General features: G+C 46.3%; 1 pseudogene; it reads right to left on the bottom strand.

Moving 5' to 3' along the window:
• Nucleotides 1-210: 210 nt before the first annotated feature.
• The window catches only part of LOC119283708, a 16,299-nt pseudogene continuing 5,941 nt past the window's right edge, over nucleotides 211-10,568 (bottom strand).

Genomic DNA, 10,568 nt, shown 5'->3' with positions numbered 1-10,568 from the left:
GCGACAAGAAATTCTGAAGGGGGGGAGTACATGTCTGGGAATACATAAATATTGGGTAACAAATCTCTGTGTTGTGGTGGCTGGTTGCAGAGCCGTGGTAAAGAGCAGGGCACAAAGTTGGACAAACAAACGTGTAGTCGAGATCACTTGGTCTTGTTGCTGCCGCCCGAGCTGGAGTGATTTGGAAGCTTGGAGGAAAAGAGGGAAAGATCAGGAAATGACATGATGCAGTGCAAGTGAATGAAGAAACCTGGGGCCAAGAATGTATACCTTAGACATCCCATCTTTTTTTACTCTACGGTGCTGGAGTTGAAGAGTGTGACGGTTGGGATGCAAGGCTTTTGCCTTTTCAATGGAACCCTCCACAGCCTCCACCTCTTCCAGAGTTGCAACATGACAATCAGTTTCGACCTGGAGGTGTGTGAGGCTTGAAAGATGCTCGATGCCCATGTCAGCTCCATCACTATACCTCAACATAACATGATATGCCATCCAGGAAAGATGGAGCCGTCCGAGTGCTGGCATAGCACCTGCTACGAATTTTATCCCCGTTGCTTCGCCTAGACCAATTCTGTAGTGGAACACCTCTAGCAGCTTGAATCCGTTACTACTTATAGTCATGACCCCAACCAACTCTGATACCTCTAGCTGGAGATATGCTAGAGAAGCCATACCCAAGAGAATATGGAGAGCTTCCTCATCAAACAATCTAATTTTTATCTGTAGTTTGAGGATGTTGGTTAGGAGTGCCATTCCCTTGGGAACCCTTTCCATTATTAGCTCTAGTTTGAGATCTTGGAGGTGCGGAAAGGTGCAACATGGACCCCTGAACAAAAATTCTCCAATATCTCCATAAGTATGAAGATACTGAAGGTTGTATTTTCCCAACTCATTAAGAGATGAAGCCAGTCTTTCTCCATAGCATCTTAAAACATGCCAATCCTCATAAAACCATAACTTACTCATTGAGATCTTTCTCAACTTCGTTAGATGTCCAAGCTCTTCCAAAAAATTCTCAGGATTGTCAATTTTACAGATATCCGAGACTTCCTCATGCTACGAAGCATATGTGCAGAAAACACAAAGTTGCGGTCGGTCAACGAATAGGTGTGCTAGTTTCTGTAGCCGAGTTATAGTTGATGGTAGTTTACCAATATAACTTCCCCGTAAATCGAGAGTCTCTAAGTTCTGTAGTTTTCCAATATTTTCAGGAAGCTCCGTGATTCCTCGTCTATGAATTCCCAAATACCTCAGTTGACAAAAACCTCCTATATTTCTTATATGCTCGTTTTTCCACGATGAATAATCCCCACATATATCAAACACACGCAAAGACCGGAAGTCCACAAGTAAGGGTATCTTCTCTGTTTCTCCGAACACGTTGAATGAGCGTACATGTAACTTGCTTCTTGTGATTGCATGGATTGCCCCTTTCTGTTCAAGCCCACTAGATTGCAGGGAGAGTCGACGGATCTTGCTTGGCAAAGAATTGCAGACACCATTTAAAGCAGTGGCAAAATTCTCTTCATCTGACAAAGATATTATAAGGTCAAGTACCATATCATGAATCCGACAATATTGTGAAAAACCATCATGGTCAACATGAGCATCAACTAGCTGGATCAAGCTTCTATTCGCAAGTTCATTGAAACAACTCTCTGCTTCTTGATATACATTTCCTCGTTGTGTAGGAATGAATCCTTCGGCTATCCATTTCAATTTTAGTTGTTCACACGAGATATACTCGTCCTCTGGATATATACATAAGTACAACAAACAAGTTTTCAAGTGGTGTGGAAGATCCCAATAACTAAGTAACAATATATGTCTCATACATTTTCCGTCATCATCACTCTCATATGAAAGACCAGTACCAATGGAATCTCGGAGTCTCTCCCATTCATCTGCGTTCTGAGGTTTATTGGCTAGCAAACTTGCAATGGTAATTATAGCCAATGGAAGACCACCACATTTTATTAAGATCCTGACTGAAACCTTTTGTAGTTGAGGAGGACATGAGTAGTCGGAGTTGAAAATTCTCTTAAAGAACAACCTTTGAGAATCAACATCATTCAGAGGTAGCATTTTATAGAGCTGATCACCTGAGTTAGAACAGCATGACTTAGCTACACTGGTAATGCGTGTAGTAACAATTATTCTGCTTCCATTATAATTGTCAGGAAGTGCTGCTTTGATATATTTCCAATCTTGTTCTTTCCATACATCATCAATAACAAGGAAGTACCTGTATACGACGTTACACTAATAATTAGCCTCATCATCGCAAATATGGTGATTTACACTACTTGCATTTGTCTTTGCAGCAGATAAATGATTGTGTGTTGAATTTTTCAACATATTATCAAATGCTAATCACACGAGGGATGAAAAATTGTACCTCTTTCCTGTCAAGATTCGTTGAATATGACGGATTAGTCGGTCTTTCTCCCACCTCTCCGACTGGCATTTACTAAATGCTTCTAGGTCGATTTGAGATAAGACATCTCTCAAGAGCTTCTCGAGATCAACAGTGCGCGACACTGACACAGAAGCTCCATACCGGAAGTGCCTTCCAATCTTACGATAGACCTCCATGGCAAGGGTGGTCTTTCCCAGCCCCCCACCTCCCACAATGGCCACTACCTTCAGCTCCAACCTCTCGTCTGTTAACCAAGAGATAACCTGATCTGTGCGGCCGTCAATGGCCACCAACCCCTTGGCCACCCCGTGGAATGCAGCTAACCGGCCGGGGATCTATCCCCACCGTTCGCTCTCGAGTTAGCGAGGAACTAACTGTGACATAGTTGTCGAGATCTAACCTCCGCCGTCGTTCGCTCTCTTCTATGACCCGGGCCTTGAGCTCCTTGATCTGGGTCGCGATGCCATGACGCGCAAAAAGCGTCTTGAGCCGGACTGCCGTCACTACGGACTCGCGGGCTATGCCTACGGCCCAGGGCCGTCGGCATAGGCCCTCTGCCGTCGGCATAGATCTATGCCTACGGCTGCCGTCGGCATAGCCCCGTCGGCGTAGATCACGTCAGCGTAGATGTGTCAGACCGTCGGCGTAGTATAGCCGTCGGCATAGGTGCATATGCCGACGGCCGTGGGATAGCCGTCGGCATAGTTTAGCCGTCGGCGTTGTTTTTCGTCTGACGGCAACGGACGGCGCCGTCAACAGCGCTGGCGATTCAGGGGACGACACGTGGCGCAGGTATGCCGACGGCTTGGCCGTCGGCATAGATTTCCATCTATGCCGACGACCTAGTCGTCGGCATACCTGCGCCACGTGTCGTCCCCCGGCTTCTCCTGGCGGCAGGGCTATGCCTACGGCAAAGCCGTCGGCATATCTCTGCCACGTGGCAGCTCCTGGTTTCTCCTGGCAGCAGGGCTATGCCTACGGCAAAGCCGTCGGCATAGTTTTTCATATATGCCTACGGCTTTGCTGTAGGCATAGATGTGCCACGTGGCAAGCCCTGGTAACTCCTGGGCGTATATATGTCGACGGCTTTGCCGTAGGCATAGTTTTTTTTATTTCCCCTGTTTTCTCTTTTCCAATTCATTTGACAGCATTTCAAAACAGAACAATATGAAATTATGCAGAAATATGACAATTCATCATGTGAACATACTCAAGTTCATCTAAACATACTCAAGTTCACCATCATCATCTAAACATACTCAAGTTCATCACATCATCTAAAGATCATCACCGACGGAAGTTCATGAACATAAAAGTAGTGCAAGACATGAAACATGATAAAAGTAGGAATATGAAAGGCATGACACGATGGCCACATGCACGGAATCATCAAGCAAGAGCACCTCCGCCAAAACCACCACCTCCGCCATAACCACCACCACCTCCGCCAAAAGCACCACCTCCGCCAAAACCACCACCACCACCTCCGCCAAAACCGCCATCGCGACCACCACCACTCTGCCAGATCGGAGTGACTGGGGTCGACGGAGTAGGAGTCGAGCCACCGGTCCCCTACATGTTTCAGAAAAGATTCTAACGGTAAATATGATATGATAGTGTTTCATGAACGAGAACTAGTTTGCTAGTAGTTAGGCAAATGTACTAACCGGACCATCACTGCCTAGTGCCACCCATTCATCGAACGTGGGCACGTGTGGGGGTTCTCCCGCAGGTGGTGGTGGGGGTCCCATTTGTGGTGGATCCGTGCGGTTAGTCCAAGACGCCAACATAGCCTGAATGTTAGTTAAACAAGCAAACTAGAAGATCAGAAGGAATGAAAGTGCAAAAATTTAGGTTGGTTTTAAGAGGGCAAAACTAACCGTCATCATCTGATGGTTGTAATCATCGTTTGCCTTCACTTGTTTCAAGTACTCCCGCACCTCGAGATTCCTATGCTCGACAAACTCCTTATATGCCTACATAATTTAGGTTGTTTCTAAGTGAGAGCAATGCTGAAAATAAACTGAGAATGCAAGATAGAAAAAGATAAAGAGGAAGTACTTACATCATGCTGGCGGGCTAAGGGAGTCTGTGAATGCCGCGTACTCTCTAACTGGCTCGGGTTGCTAGCTCGAAGCTGTGTGTACGAGATCGAAGGAGTGATCAAGCCATCGAAACACGGATACCGGCCATTCTTCTTCCCCTGGATGGCCACCACCGCCGTGTCGTCGATCTGAGACTGGGCGACCTCAACAACAGGAACATCCGGATGCAACTCCTGATAGTGATGAATGTAAGACCCCAGGTGCTCCTCGGTCTTGCCGTAGTACTGGCTCTCGCCCTCCTTGCGATGACTCCGCTCGCGGGCCAGCTTCCACGACTCCATGTCTGAGAGCGGCCTCTTCAACTTGTCCTCCTACAACGTCAAATAGAAGTCAGCCATACATAAGAACATGACATAAAGAAGAACAAAAATGCATCATGCACATAGATATACCTTCATGGCCTTGAAGCCCCAGTGGTTCCTGTTTCCTTGGCGGTGTGTCTCGTCGTCTCCACGGTTAGCCCGGGCCTTGATGCTCTTGGCAGCAAACTCTGCATCGGTGCCGAGCCACCTATCCACCAAACTCGCCCATCTGTCATGCCTTCCATAGCACCAACGAGGAACAACCTATGCAAATTTTGGAAGCATGACATGTGAGCACGAAACATATAGTTGACTGCTTGAAACAATGAAAAGTTAGTAATAGTTACCATCATGAACTGCTCCTTGCTCAAGGTAAGTCGTAGCTTCTGCGCTTGAGTTTTGGTCATCTTTTGGTGCAGGTAGTAGTGGTAGTACTACGAGACGGCAACCCAACGCACCTCATACTGCAACTGACGAGCTTTCTTCTTCGCAGCCGCAAGCAAGACCACGTCGGCTCTGGCCTTGTGCTCGTCAAGAACTCTATAGAGTTGCTGCAATCATGCATAAACCAGAAGCAAACAAGGCATGAGTTGAGTGATTCAATGATAAACTATGAACGAAACTGAAGACAAGTGATTCAGAAGAGAACTTACCCAAAATTTGGTGATCACCGCCTTAGCGGTCGTCCCGTACTCCGCGTTGCTGCAAGCCTCGTAGTGGGCCCAGCTCGTGGCCAAAACCCGCTGCTGCGGGTCCCTGTCTGGCCGCGGGCAGAATAGGCCAGGCTAAAACTCCTTCAACAAGACAGTGATAAGGCCGTTCGGTTTACGGCCCTTTCCGCGAAGGATCCAGCTTCTGCAAAAGAATCAAATGATTGCCATGTGTACAATAAGAAAATGTTGTCATGTGTTGAAAATATGATTGAGAGGCACTTACTCTGTCCCCACAGGTTCAATGAGCCACTTGTGCTCCTCGATAGAAGGTGGTGTAGGTAGTCCGGCATTACCACGCAGCCACCCCTGCGAAGAACCCGGTGGCAAGTCACCCCACAACGCGGGATCAACCTCCCCTCCACCCTCCTCGGCCTCCTCCTCACCCTCCTCCTCACCCTCCTCCTCGGCCTCCTCCTCCTCGCCATCAGGAACATACTCCTCCTCCTCAGACTCGGAAGGTGCCTCTGTATAGGAGGGCATCGAAGAAGACCCTCCTATTTCAGACACGGCCCGGAGTTTTTTGCCCCGGTTGCCTCTCCCCCACCTCCTCCTCCTCTAGGGGCTCTCCCCCACCGCCTCCTCCTCTAGGGTCTCCTCCCCCGACCCCTCCACCTCCCTGTGAGGTGTCATCCTCGCGTAGTCGGGAGGGAACCTTGTGGGCTCGTCCACTCCGAGTAAGTCCTTTAAATTTACTGAGGAAACTAGCGCCGCTGGACTTGCCCATGATTAGCAAACCTGCATTGAGAAGAGAATAAACAATTAGTAAGGATATCAATTAAACAAGCATACAGGAAAGCATTAATACCAGAAGAGCACATTAAGCATACTATTGTAATGATCATTAAAAGAACTTACATTTTCTAGAACCCATATGAATCATCACTATTGTAATCTATTTGTGGACCGGTCTCATCATCACTATCACGCATATCTTCTTCGTTGTCTGACGGAGGTGGAGGCTCTTCCTCATCGTCAGTGTCTTCATTTAACTTTTCAAGCATAATTATGTCTCTTTGATTCACAACTGCCTCACCATCAATCCGTGCGTCGTCGTCGTTTGGGTCCAGGTCAACATAACCCAAGTCATCATCCTCGTTGTTTCGGACCACGTCATCATGTTCCTCTTGATAGAACACTCCCTCGTATGTCATGGGGTTTATGTTGTAGTAATCATCATCGTTCGGGTCCGGTAGCTTACCATGCGGCGACACCTTGAACACAACTTCCCAACCCTTTAGGTACTCTTTCTGGCATGGGTAAGGCAGATAATATACTTGTGTGGCCTGGGTAGCAGCGATAAAGAGATCAGCTCTGGCATAGACGGTTGATGGTTTAACTTCAACTAAACCAACAGAAGGCGTATGTCTCAGACCCTTTTTGGGGTCGAACAATCGGCATTTGAACACAGTGAGACTTAGGTGTTCGCGGCCACGTTTGAATGTAAGCTCGTATATTTTTCCTACCCTTCCATAGTAATCTACTTCGTTATCTCCTTCAGTGAAGACTCCGGTATTTATGGTTTTGGGATCAGGCCGACTGTTCTGGTGCTCCTCTGTATGGAAGCGATATCCATTCACATCATACTTTTCTCATGTCATGACGACAGGATCAAAACCCATGGAAACCCATCTCAATTCTTCATCCATTGATTTGGTTGGATCATTTCCCTACAAGTTTAATTGAAATTATAGGGTGCATGAGTTTAATTGAAATTATAGGGTGCATGAGTTTAATTGAAAGTGTGAAAAATTACTTTCTCGATGAACCACGCAACGAAATTTTTCCTTCCATCAGTACCCTTTCGGAGAAGAGCAAGTGCCTCCGCTTCAGAAGAAGGCAGCATTCCCGTCCATTCTTCTTCAACGAATCGACTACAATAAGAAAAGTGGTATAAGAACTAGGCAAAGTGAACATAACGAATTGACTAAAAGAATGGTGCAAAGGTATTACCTCATCCACTCATCCTCAACTTCCTTGATGTTGTGCAAGATATAGAACATGACATCCTCCCACTCATCTCGTGGCATGAGATAAGATTTCGAGCATCCAGCCCTACTACCTTGCCCGATGAATAGAGGCAACTTGGGTTTATACTTGGGTTCTTCTGTATTGTATCGAGACACCTTATTGTGCAACGTGGGAACATGGTCCGGATAGTAGGCTGTCCTGAGGTCTGCCACCTCCTCTAGGATAACTGCCTCAGCTATGGAAGCTTCAATCTTAGCTTTGTTTCCACATTTCTGTCTCAGATGCTTGTTCTGTCTCTCAGGGCCGTACTGCCAACGATTCTGCACAGGGCCCCCCAACAATACCTCGTTCGGGAGGTGCAAAAGGAGATGTGTCATCGGAGTAAAGAAGCCTGGCGGGAAGATCTTCTCTAGCTTGCATCACGTCTATGTTGTATGGAAGTTTGAGGTCCTTAAAATAGGGAAGCTGCGTGAAGGGGGTAATGTGAGTCCAGTTATGCGTCTCACCATATCCTTTAAAAATTTTCCCTTTACTTTTTCCTTTGCCCTCGCCCTCGTCTTCGCCTGTGGCTTTGCCTTTGCCTTTGCCTTTCCCCTCACCGGCAGGCTTAAGAGCTTTCAGCTGAGCAAGCACATCCGCACCAGAAAACGTTGGAATCTCGTTTACTTCATGGACAACTTTGCCTTTTGTGAAGTTCTTCTTGTCTTCCCTATCAGGATGGTCTGGAGGGAGGAACTGTCGATGCAGGTCAAATGCAACATACTTGCCACCCTTCTTAAGCCAAATGAAAATCAAGGCCTGCATGCACACTGGCAAGGCATCTTTCCACTTGTACACCATCCGCAGAACAAGGCATAACCGGGAAAGTCATGCATGCAATATTATAGCCAAACTTTCATCAAGAAATTTTTCTGCAGATGTCGGTCGTATGTCAACCTCGGGAAGTACCAAGAATGGTGCAAATCATCCACCAATGGCTGCATAAACACACTCAAATTCTTCCCGGATATTCAGGCCCCGGAATTATAAGCGACAGGAACATGGTCTTGCGTTGCATTATGGCGCCGGGAGGGAGATTCAGCGGAATAACAAATACGGGCCAACAGCCGTATGGATTAGACGACATACCATATGGATTGAACCCATCACCTGTTATAGCAATTCTAACATTCCCAGCCTCGGCTGCTTCCTCCGGGTACTCTATATCGAATGACTTCCATGCTTCACCTCCTGATGGATGTACAATTTTTTTTGGATTGTACCTTTTCCCTTCCTTGTGCCACTTCATCATTTTGGCAGACTCCTCGGTGATGAAAAGGTGCTGCAGTCTTTTTATAAAATCAAGATACCGAAGAACCTTCACAGGGATTTTTAGCTGCTGCTTCTGACCATGCTTATCGACCACCTCAATATACCGAGAGGAACCGCACTTCCTACAGTACTTGTCATCCGCATACTCATGCCTAAACAAAAGGCAATTCTTTGGACAAACATGTATTTTCTCATAGTCCATCGAGAGCGCCTTCATGATTTTCTTCATACCGTACATGGTTTTCGGCAGTTCATGGCCCTCAGGCAGGCTGTTAGCCCATACTCCCAGAAATGCTTCGAAGCAACCTCGACTACAGCCGTACTCAGCCTTGACTTCCATCAGTTGCGAGATGGCATCCAGCACAGACAGCTTGGCACCCTCATAGAGAGGTTTCTTTGACGAGGCCAAGATTTCCAGGAAGGCCTTTGCGGTTTCCTCCGGCTCCTCCGGTTCATTCGCTGAATGTGACGGAGGTGTTGGCTGTGCAGCAAAGACATCATCTAGCATGTCTCTAACCCCATCGTCCTCATAACCAGCGACGCGTTGTCGTATCACATCCTCTCTACCACGGTCCCGCTGGGCAAAGTTTATCGGCATATTAAAGTTGGGCATAAATCCATGCGTGCGAAGGTGCTTAGTCATCTCACTCTTATATCTGCGGATACGCCTCTTACATCTGGCACACGGGCATTCTGGCAGCATCCTCATTGGACTACGGAATATCTCTTTCAAAAACACATCAGTTTTCTCGACCCACTCTGTTGTTACTTGATTCCGACGGAAAAACCCACTATACATCCACTGATTATCTGCCATCTCTGCTTTATTGGAAGCCACACAACAAAATTAAGGATTCATTTAAATTACTCACATCAATATTTTATTTTTTACAAGGTTCACGAGAAATGACATTTAATCCACCTACATCTCTAATAGGTAAAGATGGGTCCTAATCCCACCCGAGAATGTGTAGATTGAGTACGTTGTCCATGCTCTACCCCATTCCGAGACAAAATTTCGGCAGCACCTCCCCGCTATTCTCCAAATACACGTCTCGGCAAAATGCCGAGAGAATGTGCATCCGGAGAACAACAGGGAGGCGCCGCCGAAATCCTGTCTCGGAACGGGGTAGAGCATGAACAACGTACCCAATCTACACATCCTCGGGCTGTCCGTGGAAAGCGCTGGACAATCCGAAAGAGCTGCGGTGATAAATATGCAATTGAATGCATATTTATCGATGCAACCCTTTCGGACGGGAGACCTAGGTTACGCGACTTGATGTGAAAATTTAATCTAGTGACATGGAAAAAAAGTGGACGAGGTCATGGAATTGTTGCTCACCCTCCGATGTAGTCGATCAAAGGAGACGGACGATCGTGGACCAACACCTCCAACGTCGACAATCACTCCACGAAGATGGAACACCACAAATCCTATTAATTACACCAAGTGAAAAAAATTTAGGTCATCACCTCACATTAAGCATTGATACTTTTAACTATTAAAAAAAATCATGTTTCGTCAAGTGTCAAAAAATTTACTCTTCCCTCTCATCTCATCTTCACAATACATATATCTATAATATTGAGTATGTATCTAAAAACATAGTAAAACTACACAAATATCCATTCATCTACCATCTATCTATCTCACATTGTGCACTTAATTTTTTTCACATTTATACTCTCTTTCATTTCATTCATCTATCTAACATCCATCTATCTAATCATCTATTACTATATATAT

This window comes from Triticum dicoccoides, chromosome 4A (genome assembly GCF_002162155.2).
Source record: "Triticum dicoccoides isolate Atlit2015 ecotype Zavitan chromosome 4A, WEW_v2.0, whole genome shotgun sequence".
Taxonomy (NCBI): Eukaryota; Viridiplantae; Streptophyta; class Magnoliopsida; order Poales; family Poaceae; genus Triticum; species Triticum dicoccoides.
Note: the sequence above shows the minus strand (reverse complement) of the source record. Positions and strands in the feature narration are given on the sequence as shown.